The sequence below is a fragment of the Nanorana parkeri genome, unplaced genomic scaffold (assembly GCF_000935625.1).
Source record: "Nanorana parkeri isolate BGI_ZX_2015 unplaced genomic scaffold, ASM93562v1 scaffold1337, whole genome shotgun sequence".
Lineage (NCBI taxonomy): Eukaryota > Metazoa > Chordata > Amphibia > Anura > Dicroglossidae > Nanorana > Nanorana parkeri.
This window is the reverse complement of record NW_017307605.1, coordinates 439,499-458,750: the sequence shown is the minus strand read 5'-3', so window position 1 is coordinate 458,750 and position 19,252 is coordinate 439,499. Positions and strand designations below refer to the sequence as shown.

The 19,252-nt window shown below is 40.8% G+C and overlaps 1 pseudogene; it reads left to right on the top strand.

Moving 5' to 3' along the window:
- LOC108797793 overlaps positions 1–19,252 on the top strand; it is a 37,113-nt pseudogene that overhangs the window by 9,299 nt on the left and 8,562 nt on the right.

Here is a 19,252-nt window from a genome sequence, read left to right as displayed (position 1 = left end):
TTTTTTTTAATTCAAAAGTCAGCTTTATTGTGTGTGTATATAATACCTGGTAAAAAAAAATACAGACAGGAATAAAGCATTCGGAATACAAGCGATATAACATTAGTGGTGTGCCCATTGTGAGAGGGCAATCATCGGCAGGCGACTACAGCCCTACCGGGCATATTTCAGTATGTATAAGCATTTTGTACTTGTATGTTCGTCCAACAATTCACAGAGATAAGCACTTTGTGCTACTCTTACAGCATCCAAGGTAAGTTATAAAAATCAGCCGAAGGAGTAAGGCAATCGTGGTTTGATCTGTGTTCCCCCTTGCTTCGAATATCGAAACATTAGAGTAGATGGTACAGGCGTGGCAACTAAATAAATGGGGAGAAGGAGGAGGGGCAGACAGACATCAAGGCAGGGCGAATAGCAGGATAGAGGGGGGGAGGGGGTTGGGCCTGGAGGGGATAAAGAAGTCCAGAGAGATATGGAGGGGTGGTGGAGCCGATGCGCACACGACATGCCTCTGGGGTCCCTGTCGATTAGTGGTTAAACAGAGGTGGAGGACATCACCCCTAGGTAGGCGTCCGTGGCTCTATAGGCAATCCAGGGCCTCCAGGTGGACCTGAAGAGCTCCTCAGTGTTTCGGAGCGTGGAAGTCATGTCCTCCATCAGATATATCTCGTTAACCTTGGAGAACCAGAGGGAGAGACTGGGGCAACAGGTTTGTTCCACAGCAGTGGAATGCAGGTTTGTTTCCACAGCAGTGGAATGCACAATCGGGCAGCATTGAGGAGGTGCCTAGACAGAGATTTCTTGTATTTCGCAATGGACATGTCATTCAAGTGTAACAGCCAGGCCAAGGGATCGTCCGACCTATCCGCCATTACCAGGTCCTTTAGGACTCCAGTCACCCCCTTCCAGAAAGGCAGCAATTTAGGGCAGGACCAGAATATGCCAGGTGCAGTTTGATACCTCCAGCACATGGGGGAAACTTGAGGCAACATCGAATGGAGGGCCGTCTGAACACGGTACCAACGGGACACTATTTTGTATCCGAGTTCTTGGGTCCTACACGCGATAGAGGAGTTATGTGCGAAGTAGAGTATTCGGTCCTTTTGGGCAGGTGTGAGGGTAGTGTTCAGTTCCTTTTCCCATTTGGTCAGGAAGGACGGATATGACTCCAGAGGGGGGGATATCAGCAGGGAATACAGGGAAGAGATTGCGTGGCGAGTGGGCTGTCCCTCTCTGCAGAGCTGCTTGAAGGGGGTCAGAGGTTGAGAGAGCTGCTGGGAGTTGGGGATGGAAAGCAGGAAATGCCTCAATTGAAGGGTTCCCCAGGAGTCCAACGGGGGGTCCAGTAGGCATCAGATTTCACTGGCGGAGAGCCATCGGGCGGAGGAACGCATATCGCAGACCCGAAACTTATTGGCATCCCGAAGGCGACGAAATTGGGGCTCGTCTACCCCAGTAGGAAAGTCAGGGTCCCCAAGTACCGGGGTCATGGGCGACAGAAAGGGGGAGAGATCGGAGGAGCGAAAAAGCGACCTAACCTGCGTTAACGTGGGAGCAATGGTAGGGTGAAGACGTATCGCAGGGGCCAAAGTGAGGAAAGCCATGGCAATCCCTCCAAGGCATAGTTGGCATCCTCTCCTTCCATATTAACCCATTGCTTGGTCCGCCGGTGGCAACACCAATCCAAGACCCGGGCGAGTGCGGTCGCTTTATAGTATTTGGCCATGTCCGGAAGGCCTATACCCCCTTTGTTCTTGGGAAGAGTAACGGTGTCAAATCAAATTCTCGCTGGAGTGTGGGACCACAAAAAGGCAGTAAACATTTGGCGCAAGCGCCGGAAGAACAACGGAGGGATACGGATGGGGAGGGCCTGGAACATCGGCCAAACCAAGACAGCGATAGGGAGTGCCAGGATAGAAGGTCCCGCTTGGTCTTCTGGAGCAATTCGGCAAAATTAAGGTCGTATAATCGCGCACAGTCCGCAGCCATGTAGGTGCCCAGGTACTTCAGGGTGTCGGTCGACCAGGCAAAGGGGAGAGAGGACTTTAAGTACTCCAACTCCGCCCGTGGGAGGGAGATATTGAGAGCCGCCGACTTGGAAAAATTGACTGTGGTATATCTGGATTTCTCAAAGGCATTTGATACGGTACCACACAAGCGCTTACTACACAAGCTGAGGGCTATGGGCATAGATGAGGTGGTGTGTACGTGGATAGAGAACTGGCTACGGGAACGTGCCCAGAGAGCTGGACACACAGACTGAATAATAGCTCGTAGTTTCAGGCTTCAGTAAACAAAGCAAGTAGGGTCCTGTCCTGTATTAAGAGGGGAATGTTTTGCAGGGACATGTCTATAATTGTGCCACTTTATAGATCACTGGTTCGGCCTCATCTGGAGTATGCAGTCCAGTTTTGGGAAGCAGTGAACAGAAAGGATGTCCTTGAACTGGAAAGGGTCCAGTTCAAGGACAAGGAGGGCAACCAAACTCATAAAGGGGATGGAGGACCTGAGCTATGAGAACAGGCTACTAAATCTAAACACGTTCTCATAGGAAGTAAGGTGATTAAGGGGGGACATGATTTTCATGTACAAAATGTTTACCATGGATAGCAACATTTAGCAGCAAACTTTTTACAATTAACTCCATGACGAGGACGAGAGGCCGCCACCTAAAATTGGTGGAGAAAAAAATTCAACACAAGGGGCGAAGGGGTTCTTTTGCTGATTTGTTACAATTAGATTCCTAAATATTATGTGGATTGCTCAACCATGGGTGTCATTTATGAAATGCGTATATGTGGGGCGTTCTATGTGAGTAAAAAAGTTAGAACGCTTCACAAATGCATTTATTATAACATATACCTGATATCAAATTCCAAGATGACAACTCCTGTTAGTCTCCGTTGGTCTGTACCATAATTTCGATGCAGCTGTGATTTAAATCTATGCCCTAGATCAGGGGTAGGCAACCTTGGCTCTCCAGCTGTGCTGAAACATCAAATCCCAATATGCTTCTGCCTCTGGGAGTCATGCCCGTGGCTTGCAATGCCTTGTGGCATTTGTAGTTTCAGCACAGCAGGAGAGCCAAGGTTGCCTACCCCTGCGCTAGATCACATTCATGAGGATCCAAGAGGAGGTAACTTTAATAAATTAAATTTGCAATGTGAAACCAGGTGGACATATGTCTGTGAAGGTTCTCATTCATCCAGGTCATGGTATATCTGTAAAAAATAAGTCAAGGCAACTGGAGAGAGGTGTTAAAACAGCATTGTATGTGGCATATTGGGGGCCCTGTGATCTTTTGAGGGAAGACAAGGTCTGTGTGGCACTAGCATTGGGGATGGTATATATATTCTAAAGTAATTCTGGACACAATGTAATTTTTCTTCTTTTTTCCCCTTTTCCTCTTCTTCACTCCAGTATATTGTAGGGAATTACATATTTGTAGTTTTTTTTTAACATATTTGTGAAACTATGAGGCTGCTCCCAGTATATGGATATATGCCCCTCTTTGGTCCTTGCCATTGGAGTGCCCATGTGATTTTATGGCGTATGACCACTACTCTTGTGCTTTATCATGTAAGCATAGTTGTGTTGTAAATATCATATGTGTGTAATATAGTGGATTATGTAGATATCTGGATATTGATAAACATATTTTTCTTTATATATGAAATTATAGAACTCTTGCCTCCTGATAAGCTTTTTGTGAAACATGTAAACCTTTATAGACTACTTACCAACAAATTAGTCAGCTTCCATATATTCGGATCTCTGATGTGACACTTTGTAATATGTAATAAGTAATGTTGAAATTGGATGTAAGTAACCATTTGCAAATGTCTAATTGGTTTAAAGGAAGCATGTTATACACTAAGAGTTGTTAATGTTAATTATGCTCTCTCTTTAATTAGATGTTGACTAGTGAATGGTCCCCTATTTGTTGTGTATTACATAATCATGACTACTGTAGGCTGCACACTATGTTGTGAGTTACCGTAAATACTCCTGAACCCTGCATGTTAGACACTATGTTGTACACCATGTAGGCTTGACCACTGTGTCATATACTGTAAGTTATGTTGTATGTTACACAGTCTTGATCTCTGTACTCTCAAATGGTGTATATTTGTAAACTGTGCTGTATAGCACATACCCATTAGCAAGGTGTGTATTGTTACAGTTGCTGCTTGATAAATAACTTTAACTGTTTTAAAGTTACGTAAGGTGGACTAAAAAAGATAAATGTTAGCGCCCCGTATATATATTGTGTGCTGAAAAGCATTTTTAATGATCCCTTGCTTTGAGGTTGCAACTAATATTTGAAATTTTTCCAGGCATACTCATTCAGTTTGACTGACATAGTTCTTATGTACAAGTCAGTTCATGTGAAGCAAGTACATGATGTACACATGCACAGACAGGGACATAACTACCAATCATGGGGTTTCTGGCTAACGTTCACTGCTGGCAATGTCAGATATTCTTAACACAAAGTATGCCAAACTCAAGGGCAGGCAGCAAAAAAGCTGTCCGCATAGTCAGTACACTGCTAGGGTCCAGTGCTTCTGATAATAATAACCATTGTGATATTTTTTATTATGACAAAATATTAATACTCTTGCACAGTTACTTTATAACTCTAATACAAATTTCTTTAAACCCTAGCTTCTTCAAACTATTTTTGTAGAACCTTAAACCTCAACTATCCTATAAGGATTTAGTTGAGAAGACGCTCTGGTATTTGTGACTGCATTCAACATACAGGGTTCATTTCAGTCTATAGTAAAAGTGTTGAGGGCAATACATTTACACTGCAAAGACAGCTGAGCAAATGAGCTTACTGCACAGAAGGGGATCTTTGACTAGTGATAATTTTCTGGTCTGACTTCAGCCCTTCTATACTGGAAAGCCTACAGTCTATTTTTCCTTAACAGCCTCCCTAATGGGGCCCCCTCCTACCTCAGGCCCTAAGCAGCTGCATGGGTTGATATGGCTATTGTTACGCCACTGTGCACAGTTGTGATTGTGACATTTCTCCAAAACCTTAAATCTTGTGAAACACTCAGCTTTATAACCATAACCAACTGGCCAGGGGTAGACCTAGACTCTTGCACTGAATACTAGTCTTCACTCATGGAGGAGTACTTTTAAAGTCTAATCATGTCAGAATCAGGTAAGAAAAAAATGTTGTCGGAGCAATAAAAATCTGATGTGTGTTCGCTTTTCCCAAGGATATTCATAGTTTAAAAATATGTTTGGCAGGTGTGGGTCTTTTAAAGCAAATACTTGTTCTTAATTAGTGCTGTAAAAAGTTCTGGAATCTGGGAACAACAAAATATATCCTTGCATTGGGGCTCTCACGTAACTCATCCTCTGCTCCTGCAGGCTCTCTCCATGCTCTGAGACCAACTCTACTCCCGAATACTCCATTGGTTAGCAGATACTGTGATGTCATCAAGTACAATGCAGGACTAATTACCAACCTGCACAGCCTCATTGGTTTGTAAGATGCTGCCAGCCCCACAGCATCTAAGGTATTATAGTGCTCCTTACTGCAATCAATGACACTGTGCGGCTTAGCCACCATTCAAACAATGATGCTGTGCAGGCATTGAGCATCTTTTGTACCAACCAATTGAAAGACATGCCACCTCCTCCCAGGAGAGAATTAGGGTCTCGCTGCTCCCTTTCTCTTCTGGGTGATACCCCCTGCCTAGACGTCCATACCATGCCCATACCTGTACATTAATAGGACTTTTCAAGCTTTGGACTTTCTTTGACTGACTTTGGAAGTTTAACAACAAGTTAGAAATAATGGATGTTTATTGACCTATTCCTGGGTACTATACTTGCCTTTAAAGATCTTCGTATTCCAGGCAGCCCCTCCTTCATTTAGGAGGCATGGCCGGATTAGACGCCTGACTTGTAGAATGCAAAAGCAGTTATGTTTACTATCGCCTTCTCTCTTGAACAGGCAGATTTAATATCTGTGAAATGGGTTAAGTTGTCTCATATTGGCTGGAAAATTCAAAGACATTTCAATGTTACTAACATGTAGAGATGACTTTTATAAGCCGAGCAGAAGGTTATGAGATAGGAGATAATTGTATTTAGATATATCTGTGTATAAAGCATTGAAAATAAATAATTGCACACAGTCTTGAAAATGTGATTTGAATAATGTTTTAATGTGAAGTGGAATAAAAGTTTGTAAAAAAAGTTTTTTTAAATGTATTTCCTATTACTGGTGCATTTAAAATCTCATCTGTTAAAACATATGTTTGTAATAAGGTACAGCTGGGGACAGCTATGCCGTCTAAACTATTATTTATTTGTACTTTCACTCTGAGAACACAAATATCCAAATCTGCAAAACTTGTATTGCACAATAGATGTTTACAGTAATGTTGGAATAATAATTTGCTTAATGATGATTTAACAACCTTGTCATAGTGTTGAATATACATTATATTTATCTGCAAAAAGAATCAGGTAAAATATTTAATAGTAACTAATGGTCTACCCTAAGGGGTAAGTAGCACCTTCATTATAAGAGTGACGGTGATAAATAAAATTCTACTGAAAGTTGTCCAACTTTGCTCCACCCTATTTCATGAAATAAGAGACATTATTGCTAAATTAGATGTTTTAGTCTTTGTACCACCATGGAACTGACAGGTTTGTTGACTGCGGTGCTTATACTTCTCTCCTGTTGTTACTTCATCTTCTCAACATGGCAGACTATGTACAAGAAACGGGGTCTCCCACCAGGTCCGACCCCCCTGCCTCTGATCGGAAACTTACTGAACATAAAGATGGGATCTTTGGTGAATTCGCTTGTAAAGGTCAGATATTCTGGACGTTCTTTAGAAAGAATTATGAACCTAATATATATGATTTAGTGCAGAATGTACCATCTATTGTTTGTTTTAATAATTACAGAACAAGTTAACCCGAAGCTGACATTTACATTTTGTTTGGATGGTGTAGGTTTACATAATATATGGCTTGCTATAGAAAAAAATTGTAGACTGCAATAAATACAGCTGGTGTTATACTAGTAACCAACCATAATGCTAGGTATACTGTATGCAGCAACTAAAAATTAATCACCACCTTGGTTTGTGATACACTAATGCAACAAGCAGTTTGATCAGAAGATACAATACCAAAGTGTGTCATTAAAGATTGTAATGCTCTGCTGTATAACAGGTCATGCCACAGTTTGTTTTATAGTGTATAATTATCTTCCATACAAAGGAGACAGGTATGTGTTATAGGTAATGGCACACCAATATGAGACTAGAGCCAAACATTAGTTATAATGTTAACAGTAAACATTACATTATGAGGGTATCTTACACTTTCATTAACGTTATACCATGGATATCTTAACAGAAATAATTATATTCTATGCTCACTTGGAGGAGTGATTGGGGTCAAAAATATCTCCAATGGACTCTCCTAGGCAAATAAAAACCCAAAGACCGATTTAGCCACTGGTAGCGGTAATATTAGATTAGATTTCCCATCATGGTCTTCATCTGGCAGTTGGCTTAAATTTTCCTATGAGCCTTTTCAGAGCTTAAAGTGAAGATGGGGCCAGGCTACAGACACCATATTAATAATCCATGCTTAACATGCATGAAAACACTTCTCAAAAAGTACTGCCTTTAAAGGGAGAACTATGGGGTCAGTGTTTTCCCCATAGTTCTCCTTAGGGTAACGGGAGGACACAAACTAGCGTCCTCCCGTTACCCTAAGCTCAGTATACCGCGAGCTACAGCTCGCGGTATACTGAGATGACGGAGCGGATCCCAATGTAGATGACGGGATCCGCCCAGCTGCATGAGTGACAGCTGGCTCAACCTATCTAGAGGCAGAGCCAGCTGTACCCGCCCCCTCCCCCGTCCGTTCCGCCAGTCAGCGCTGGCAGATCGAAGCGGGGAGAGGGGAATCCAGCCCCTCCCCCTGTCACGGCAGAGAGCCGTGACAGGATCGAGAGGTGAGCGAACCTGGTATGTGTTCGCTCACCTCCCGATCTACTGAGCCGATCTGTGACAGTCTCATTGTCACAGGTCGGCTAGAACTATGAGGTGAGTGGAAATCACTCATCTCATAGTTCTCCTTTTAAGTAGTTTACTTAAAGCTGGGTAGACACATTAGACACGGTCATTTTCGGAACAGTTGTTTGATTTTCTAATAGTTAATTGGGTCAAATCAACCGTTTTTGACAACAGTGACGCAAACTTTGAAGGAGGAGGATAGAATTATAATTTTTTTGAACCAACAAAATTCTGAATGTGATTTTGATTAGGAGAAATGTAAAAAACGAACGTTAAAATTAAACAAAATGTCAAGCGACGCTCAAATGTTCATACAAAATCCTTACCATGTGTAACCTGTTGAACACAGTGTCCAAACCTGCAGGTTCACTCCCCTGTGTTGTAGGGAGATTAGATTACCTCTTTAAACACTTTGCTTTGGAGGAACCAGGGACAGAGCAGAAATGCAGATGAGAGCTAGGACAAATGAGCAGTGATTGACATCACCCACCCCTGGCTCTTCTAGAGGGAATTCAATGTGACCCATGGTTCTGTAAAAGCCCAATACAGAGTTCCAACAAGAAAATAGTGTGAACGATTCTCTAATATATTTAGAGTACTTACAGTATGTCATTATCACGGCAATCATTATCACGGCAATAGTGAGTGGTATTTCCATGGTCACATTTTAGCCACCCCAACTGTCACGTACCTTGGTGTGAGCTTGAAGTGACGAGGAAGGCTTCCCCTTGCAACTCTCATCTGAGCCCCACTGTAGAGGAGACAGCAGTTGTACAGACAGTGAGGGGCACAAGTGTCTGTGGCGGATGTGGATACTTGACACAACGGAGATGATGGTGCTGATGACTGGATTCCAGAGATAGCTGGTGACTAATGGCAGAACAGACAGCACTGGTGTGAGGAGCTGATGCGAAGTCAGGAACAAGCCAGACAGGTAACCTGCAGGCAGTGTGGTACAGTAGAAGGAGGCAAAAGCGATGTCAGGAGCAGGCCGGGTCATACACTTGCGAGCAGAGTAGTACCAAATGAGGAGACGAAAGAATGGTCAGAGGACAAGCCAAGGTCACAAGGCAGTCAAGAATCAAGTCGGGTCAGTCAGGTATCACAAATGCAGGATACAGCTGAAGATCTCTCAGCAATGTGCAGATGCAGAAGCCCTCCTTAAATAGCTCGTCTGGCGCCTAGAACAGGCGTGCACGTACGCATTAATTTCACGCATATGCACTTCTATCAGCAATGTTGGAACCATAGAGCCGAACACGCGCATTGGCTCGTGCAGCGATCCGGACAGGAGCTGTACTATGGGTCCTGACTGAAGTACCCTGACACCAGCAATGTTTTGCACCAATAGATTTGGTGAGATATTCTGCTGTGGCAAGGGTTTTTTTTGACTTGCTCTCCTCATCTCTCTTGAAGTCTCTGGTGACTAACCATCACTGCCATAATTACAGGAACTGTGTGTTCTTACATCTAGGTGATTAGAACTACCTTTGGGAACTCTTTATAATATAAAATACACTAAATATCTGACAGGAGAGCTCTAATATATATAATGTATATGAGTTGTCTCAAATAAACTTATTTAAATAGGCACCCAATAACTGTACTCACCTCAGCCGGGTTAGACCCCCCATATCAAAATTTTTGAACAAAACATAAGCAGTTGGTTAGATCTTTGTTAGATCAGGTTAGATCTCTGTTGTTTGCGTTAGATCTCACACAGAAATAGAAATATTAACAGTTATTTGCAGGGGGGTGTCTCGGTGTCAGAAATGGAGCATGCCCTTAAACTCACCCAGCCGGGCAAGGCACCAGTCCCGGACGGCAACTCTCTTGACATATTATAAACGCTTCCTCCCTATTCTATCCACGCCGTTTCTAGCCACACTTAACTCTATCTACAATGACCGAGTTTCATACCCTGGAGTCTCTTAGGGCACACATCACCGTCCTACCCAAGGAGGGTAGAGACCCTTCACTCTGCCCCAGCTACCGGCCAATATCCCTTCTCAACGTGGACAGCAAACTCTTTGCCAAAATTCTTTACACCCGACTTGTACCTCGCCTGGGGGGAATCACTATTTCTGTGTGAGATCTAATGCAAACAACAGAGATCTAACCTGATCTAACAAAGATCTAACCAACTGCATATGTTTTGTTCAAAAATTTTGATATGGGGGGGCTAACCCGGCTGAGGTACTGTACTCATCAGTTTCAGTATAGCTATATCCGGTGTCTTTGGGGTTGACAGTATTCTTTACAACAGGTATTTTTTTTATTAATTCCACAGTGATTGTATCATTTAAGGCTGTCCAGAATAATTTATAATTTCCCCAGTACATATAAACATTAATGCCTCGATTAGGAAGTGTATATGATTATGAATATATCCATATATTATACCTCTGAAGGGCACTTGTAAGTTTTTAAGTTCATGTCTCTTTCTATTTCCTGCAAAATGTTACTGTTCTACCAATGAAGAACATCAATGCATAAGATGGTGTTCCTCAGGGTATTATAAATGTGCATTTGTCGCTGATCATATATTAATTCAATTTGTGTTACAGTTTAGTAAGCAGTATGGCTCGGTGTACACACTCTACTTTGCTTCAAACCCCATTATTGTGATATGTGGCTACAAAGCTATAAAGGAAGCACTCATTGATCAAAATGATGCCTTTGGTGGTCGAGGAAGACTGCCAACAATTGATCAGTTCACCCAAGGCTATGGTAAGAAAGAAAAACAGATATTATTGTAGAAGAGTTTCAAAGGAAAGTATATAGTGTTGTATATATATTCTGCATTTTCAAAGGACTAACAAATATAATTACCTTTTTTTTAGTCAGTTAAATAGGTGATAATGCACATTACCATTATGTATTATAATTATCAGCCAGCAGTTGGAGTTTCATGCTCCTTTTGTCAAGTTTTCCAGTTTGTACTTTGTTTGTTATAAAAAGCCCATTGTATACAGACCTCAATAGCTTAAGCTAAGCTCTCTCTTCATACAGCTCTGTTTTGTTTTCATTTTTTTTATCAGAGACAACCTTTATTTCATTTTTCTGTTTTAATAATCAATTTTTATTAAATTGCAATTGTAGTTAACATACACATTATCATATTACATGAAACAATACCATATTACATGAAACAACACTTATCAACAAACACAATCAAGAAAAAAAAAAGATCCCTGGTTTCCATTCTAGCCTTGTTGGTCATCTTTATATAGAAGGGGTGACTTTCCTGATCTAAAACCATGCCTGCCCCTTTTCAAATTGGCTCATATTTGAGATATCCATGCCGAACCAATGAGGTTGATCACTGGCACTAATTCTGAAGGTTCCAGCGTTGATTTTTATTATTCTTATTATGTTTGTGTGTTGAACCTTCTAGTCATATGTAAATCACTTGCATCAATATTTTTTCACACGGATTGTTGTAATCTTACACAGATTTGTTTATTAACGCTTTAGTGTGTAGTTGGTTCACATAGACCGAGCGCAACATATTTGCTTTACAAGAAATTAACCTAGTTCTCCAGGATAAACTGGGGCACAGGGGGAACATAAGAAAAAATAGTAAGAAAAAAGGAAAGCAAAAAAAAAAATCCATATAAAATCCTGTCGGTCGGATCAAGCCAGGTACTTCCAGCTACACCCACGCCCCCCCACCCCCCTAAACTCTAAACCCCAACTCATTATACTTTATACTCTTTACCAGATAGATCCCTATTTACATTCGACTAGTCCAAGAATTCCAGCCAGTTACTCTATATACTAATAGAAAATGAACATCTCTGTTCCCTTATAGCTAAGGCCTCTTCTATCCGCATTATATTGTTGACTTCAGATATCCAATCCTTAATCGAAGGTGCCATATTCGTCTTCCACAACCTGAGTATCAGGGCAAAAGTAAAAATCTCAACAACTCATGCTTTCATGCTCATACTTTCAAGGATCCCAAAATCATAAACAGCAAAGCTACTTTTGTAGTATCTGGACATTGCCCTCCCACTATCATCATGCAAATCTGAAATATAGCGTGCCAATATGGACACGAGGCGACACTCCCACCAAATATTTGAGCATTGTACCCCGCCCATCCCCATATCACGAGTGGTTACTAGATGTCGATGAAGAATACTTAGATTCTGTTGCTGGGCACCTATACCCCATAGTTAACGACTTATAGTTCTGTTCCTGTGTCCTACTGTCTATGCTGGCCTTAAAACTTAAACAAAAAGCCTTATCCCAATCTGTTTCTTCCATTGAGTAATCCAATTCTCTCTCCCAGTCTATAATGAAAATGGAAGCTCTGAAAATGCACTCTGCAAAAGCAAATTGTATAATCTAGGTATCATATAGGAACATTCCTTGCCCTTTAAACATAGATCTTTTATAGGGGTCAAATCTCTCCTAAGTAATCCTAACTTTGATAACTGTAGATACAAATGCTCAAGTTGAAGATACTCTGGCCAACTAAGTGCTTGATGATCTTCCGACTAAATCATTTCTATCAATGGTATAAGGTCACTTGAGTCAAGATCCTTTAAGATCGGTAAATGGCAGGAAAGCAGTCTAACACTACAACACTGAATCCCTACAGGCCACATCCCATGCAGTAATATTTAATGCTATAAATATTAATTATGTTATTATTAATGTCTCTGGGTAATTAGTAAAACAAATTGCAGAGGAAGTGGTGGAATGAGGTTTCTCCACATGATTATTGAACTCACCATGTAGACTCACAATGCAAAATATTAGAGCCTTTATAAATTGTAAGGGGATCCAATAGGGTCTAGGAAAAATGGATTAGTACCCTAGTTTGGTTGTTATCACTAAATATGGTACAGCAAATGTAAAGCCTTATATACAAATAGGTGGACGAATGGTTGCTGTCTGAGGGACATTTCTCCTCACTTTCTGTCCAGTCCATTTCCTGCCAAGGTGACAATTAGGAGACCTAATAGCAAGGGAGGGAAAATCTTGGTTGGAATGGGATTTTAAGGCAAGCACCGTATTACTTAGTTTTGATAAATCTATACAATATATAAATAAAATGATAACATCAGGTTGTAATTTGTGTTATAAGCCTTAGATATTTTATGCTTCCCCGGTGTTTGCATTAGCCATTAATTTGAAAGCTTTTTTTCCCCAGGTCTTAGTTTTGCTAATGGTGAACGCTGGAAAGTAATACGCACTTTCACATTCAAGACCTTAAGGGATTTTGGTTTAGGAAAACTAAGCAACGAGGAAAAGATTCAGGAAGAGGCCCGATGTGTGGTGGAAGAATTCAGGAAGTATCAAGGTCCGTAGAAAAACTTGTACATTGCCCTTACTAACCAATACAGCTGGTTTACCAGTTGAAATTTAAAAATGAAAAGGGGTAATTTGCTTTGAGTGACACAGATGTCACTCAACTTTATGAGTTCTTGACATGGCAGAAAAATCTATCCGCCTTTTTTTTTCCTGTCGGCAGAAGTGCATGCAGCACACCTAATTAGCCCCAAGTACTCTCTCTTCCGCTCCCAGTCTGACCTCTGCTCTTACATAGTCAGGATAAAAAAAGACTCATTCAGTTCAGTCTGAACAGGAGATTACATGAGACTGATACCAATGAAAACTCAGTTATTTATAGAAGTTGCATTTGAAATGCATTTTAATCTTTAAATACATAACTGCCTTTTATTAGTATGTTTAAATCGGAACTTTGCCCACCAACTTAATGTCTCCCAGAACAGTGACCTTTAAGGCATGCCAACTGCCAAAGTTGCCATTGTGTTTATTTCAACCTTCAACCAATCTTTCAATCTCTCAAATGGCTGGTGTCATAGCTGATCACATATGCAGCACTGCAATCACAATAAAGGCTAAGATGGCACCTTGCTTGGCTGTGAGGGTGTCGTTTTGCTTTAATATCTGACAGGAGTTTAATTTTAACATCAATAAAAGTATTGTACAAACTATTATTATAGTTTTATATTACTACTACAAAATATTTGAAAAATATATTCTTTTAAAAAATGCAATGTCCAGAAATCAGAAAATGTCCAGGTTTCATTCCAACATTGGCATTTTGTTCTCTGAAGATGGTAATGAAGGCCCCTGGAGCCCCCTAGTGCAAGGGGCCTTGACTGCAGGAAGCATGGCGGCTGTAGGGGATGTATGTAAAGTAGCTGAAAGTGATTGGCTATGTTCCAATGGGGTGATGGGGCAGTCTAAGACTTCCCACCAAGGCTTCGCTGAGGCCAGCTCCTCCATCTACAGGGTTGGCGACCACAGGAGAAGTTGCCCACCCACCAGCCTCTTTTGAGCATAATTGTCACAGCTTTCTGGGTGGTCTGACCTTGCCAGCAAGAGATTTAACCCTAATGGGGCTATACCGTCAAGTTCAACTTTGTGTCAGTTGAATGCCTGTCTGGCACTAATAGTAAGGACAGGTTCTCCTCTTGTTTGCTCTTCCAGGTGCTCACAGCACAGCTGTTACTGGGACTAGTTGTTTGGTTATGGTTTTATATATACATGTATGTGGAATGTTTCCAATAAAGCTGTGGTCTTGCCCTCTCCAACTTACTTTTGTGTCTGTGTTATCTTTGGTAAGGCTGCATAGTGTATAGCATTGTTGCTGGATCTATGATTCTCTGCAATTAATGATTCTTAGAGCTGATAATGTAACAGAAACACTTTGTTTATTTCAGGACGGCCTGTGAATCCTTTAAAGACGTTTATGCAAGCTTTTTCCAATATCCTCTGCTCCATCTTATTTGGAGATCGTTATGACTATACAGATGAAAGATTCACAAAACTTCTTTATATGACAGAAGAGTTGTTCCGACTTACCAGCTCAACCTGGGGTCAGGTAAACAGTCAATTACGTGACATTAAAGACAAAAGGTTTTCAAGCTATTTCAAATGCTGAAGACATCACTTACAATTCATGCTTTTCCTTGGTGGTTTCAAAGTTTTAGTTTTCTGCAGAATCAGCTGGTTTCCCGAGCACTGATTATGATATCCTGCTTTAGGTTGGCTCGTTTCCCTTGCAGACTCTACACACACATGGGCACAGCAAGGCAAGACTCTCCCCTCCTCCCTGCTCCCCCCTTCTCACTTCTACCTTCTTCAATCTAGTAGATAAACATGCTGCTGCAGACTGTGCTGTCCCTTGTGATTTTTTTACTGGACAGGAAGTTCAGGGACGTGGAGCTGGGAGAGTTGGAGTCAGCTTTTTGGAAACATGACTGTTTGGGCAAAATGTAAAGAAATACTTTTCTGGGCAATGTATCTTTGTTTGCTCTAGATTCATTATTGAAAAACATTCAATAAATGCTCAGGTCATTAAAGGTGAAATCCCTTCAGTTTTTGATTCATTACCTGTAATCATCTATGTAACGCCTAAATGTTATGCAAATATTTACAGAGGACACTAGGCCAATTATGCAGTTTTCTTCTCAAGTATAGCTTAGATTCTACCACTGTCATACACTTCAGGACCAGTCTGGGTGGAAGGCAGTTATCCCATGTATGTATAACACCCAGAAGAATGCCGTTCAAACATAAGGAAAACACAGCCCTGTGCAGCCAGTCACTCAGGCCCTCTATTCAGCAAGATCAATGTTCTACCCACAAAGCACTGCGCACTACCAGCTAGCTGTATGAAGTGGGTTGTGGGCCATTATTTAATGCATATTTGTGTGATCCTGATCAACAGTTCCAGAGCATTCTCCCAACACTAATGAGCTACGTTCCCGGACCTCACCATAAGGCGGTCTCAATTTCGGAAGAAATGGTTGAATTTGTTGCTGAAATAGTGAAATCCTGCCAGCAGACTTTGGATCTCAGCAAGTAATAATTAGAATATTGTGCAAAAGTTCATTTATTTCCCTAATTTATTTCCCTAATGCAACTTAACCACTTGCCGTCCGCCCGTTGTAAAAAAACGGCCGGACGGCACTGCAGCATTGGCAGATTTTTTTTCTGCTCGCGCGCGCCCCCTAGTGATCTAAACACTGTCACCTGGGGGAAGCAGTGACATCATCCACATGGGAGCTTACCATAGACTAGAGAATGGACTGCTGCAGTGGGGAGGTGCTGAGGCAGCATTGATATCTTGTGGGTCCATTAGGATAGATGGTCACTTTGCCGAGTGTCTCATAAAGTTTTTTGGCTCTCTCTTGACCTAAAAGACTCTGTGGGATGAAACGGAAGAGGTTGGTAGCTGTTTTAGAAGCTCAAGTCAATTATAGGCAACTTCTAATGCTTTACTGCAATTATAACAAACTGTGTTCAAACATTACTACTTTTTAAGGACGCACCCACAACAACTAAACGTTGCTCATCATGAAAAGCATTTTTGCTCTAGGAAATTTTGCAGACCTCACTGGTGACCTTGTTAATCTGGAAAGGCTGGCTAATCCCCTGCGGCAAAGGAAAAACACTGTCCTTTTCCTATGTTGTCAGTAAATCACTCCGGGATTTAAAAATTCTGGTAACTCCTAGCTAGAATAGATTTAGCTTTTTCCTATGCTGTCAATGGAATCATCCCTGGTTCCTTAAAGCTCTGGTGATTGGCATTGGCATTGGCATCTACTGGCATTGGCATCTACTGGCATTGTACAACAATGCTGGAGTGGGCATCAATAAGCATGAAATTAATTTCTTCCATAGTATAAAAATTCTGCTCCAATGAGCAACAAATAACTATGTGCATTGCATTTGAACACTGCTTTCTTGGGGATAGAAAGCAGTAAAGGGAAACCATTTGCAATGCTTTCAAACACTGCTCCGTGGTGGGCATAAAGTTGGCAGTGAAAGGGAAACTACTGGCATTGTACAACAATGCTCGAATGGGCTTTATATATACACATTACAAATATTGTGCAGTATTCAGTTATTAGTAAATAGAAATAACATATATTACTATTTGCATGGTCTTTAATGAGCAACAAATAATTTATATCACATACTTACACTTTTCCAGTGGGGATAAAATAAGCCGCAAATAATTATTTGCATTGATGTTTAACACTGTTCTATTGGTGTGCCAAATAACAGCAAGGGCAAATGTTTTGTTTAATTCTTGCAATGTACATTATTTACTCTGAAACATTCAAATATTTGATGCTGCCTTTTACTGTGTTGTCAATGGAATCATTTCTGGATCTTTAAAATTCTGGTGGCTTCTATTTATAATAGATTAAATAGCCCTTTGATAGTAATTTGTCCTCTGAAAGTCAGAGGTGTGTTTTTGCTTTGCTAGCTTTTACAAAAAAAATGCAAAAATGCTATGTGCAGCAAGTCCTTAGTTACAGGTAAAAACAATACAAAATGCAGACTAGACATACACGTGCATGCACTAGCATATGCAATGGTTTCTATCAGAGAATACACTAAACAGTCAGTAGGCTTCAGTTGTTGTTGGTCTACAAATTCTGTATTGAACAGGACTCCATGGCGATTAAGCGTTCTCAGGAAAAGGGCTTTGTTCTGGCTTAGTGTTGTCCTTTCTTCCAATCGCAGTTCTTTAGTGAAGTCCTCCTGATGGCTTCCGCCTATCTATCGTTATCCTAGTTGCCCCCAGTGACTCACCTGAGAAATCTACCATTGGTCCAAAGAGAGCAATAATATCTATCTTTCTCATGAAGGTGATTGGATGGCAACTGAAGTCTCTTTGAAACTGCTATAAATAATGTTTGGATCTATTTTGTCTCTAAGAACAGTCTTGAACAAAAATCTTCAACACCGGCCGTGACATTCCCAAAGTACCACCTGTCGTACAACCAGTTGGCCATATTCTAGCATATCAAATGACCATTGATTTAAGGAAGATGACAAGTCAATAGGGGATCTTAACTATAAGGCATAAAAGTTGGCTTTAGCATAGCAATGCAAACTCTTTTAATTATACTGTTCCCAGAGAAGATACCGTCTTATTGGACCAGCTGTGTCTACATTCTCCCTCTACTGTTCCCACATTTATTATTAATAAATATACAGTGCCTTCAGACCCCCTTCACTTTTTTACATTTTGTTATGTTGCAGCCTGATACTACAGATGTTTAAATTCTTTTTTTTTTCCTCATTAATCTACACATAGTAGCACATAATGACAAAGTGAAAACAGAATTTTAGAAATGTCCATGAATTTAATAAAAAGAAAAAAACTATATATTATGCAATACAGGTGTTACTTATCTCTCTGTAGGAAAAGGAAGACCCCAATACAGAGTTCACTAAGAAAAATCTGCTGTATACAATTCACAACCTGTTTATAGCAGCAACTGAGACTCTGGACATTACTCTGAGACATGCACTGCTTCTCCTCTTAAAGCATCCTGAAGTAGAAGGTAAGTGAAGTGAGAAGATATAAGGTTTTGTAGCACCCCCTGACCCCAAAAAGGCCTGTGGTGGACCCACAAAGGCAGGGAGGGGTGACATTTCACTCTCGGGTGGATGCTGAGCCAGGTTTTGGGATGTGAACAGTAAATTGTCTCTAGTCACTTTAAGGACTTTTCAGATGCTTTATTAACCCTTTCGCTGCCAGTCCCTCCGAAACATTTTTCAAATCAGCTGGCCACGCCATTTTTGCAATTTTTCTCATTGATTTGATTTTCAACTGCTGCGTTGCTAGTGTTTGTAAAAGACCCCCCAAACCATATATTTTCTGAAAGTGCAGGCCCGGTAGAATAAAAAGATGGTGATACTAAATTTGTAGGCCGTGTGATAATTGCGCAAATGTTTCTCAAATGAATATTAAACCGATAAAAATACACAATTCAATTGATAAAACACACTAAAATCAGTATCCGTGCACAAAAAAATAATTTTCGGACTAAATCTAAAAGATAAAACTGTATTGAGATAATAAATAACAAATATTTGCAAATTTGTAATTGCGCCTTTTTGCGAAAAGTTAAAAAAGTGAAGGTAGCAAAACTGTAAAAAAAAGCGACTTATGTTATAAATTGTTCTTACGCTGTGTTGGTGTTTATGTTGTGATAAAATGATACAAGCGTATATTTAATTGCAACACAAGGTATCACAACGCACGGCAATGCGTCACAAAGTTTTGCCATGCGCTGCCACAGTTAATTTAATGTTTTTTTTTAAGAAAAATAATTAATTACAAAAATAATGCACTGCGATGCGTTCTAACGCACTGCAGCGCATGTGCATGGTGT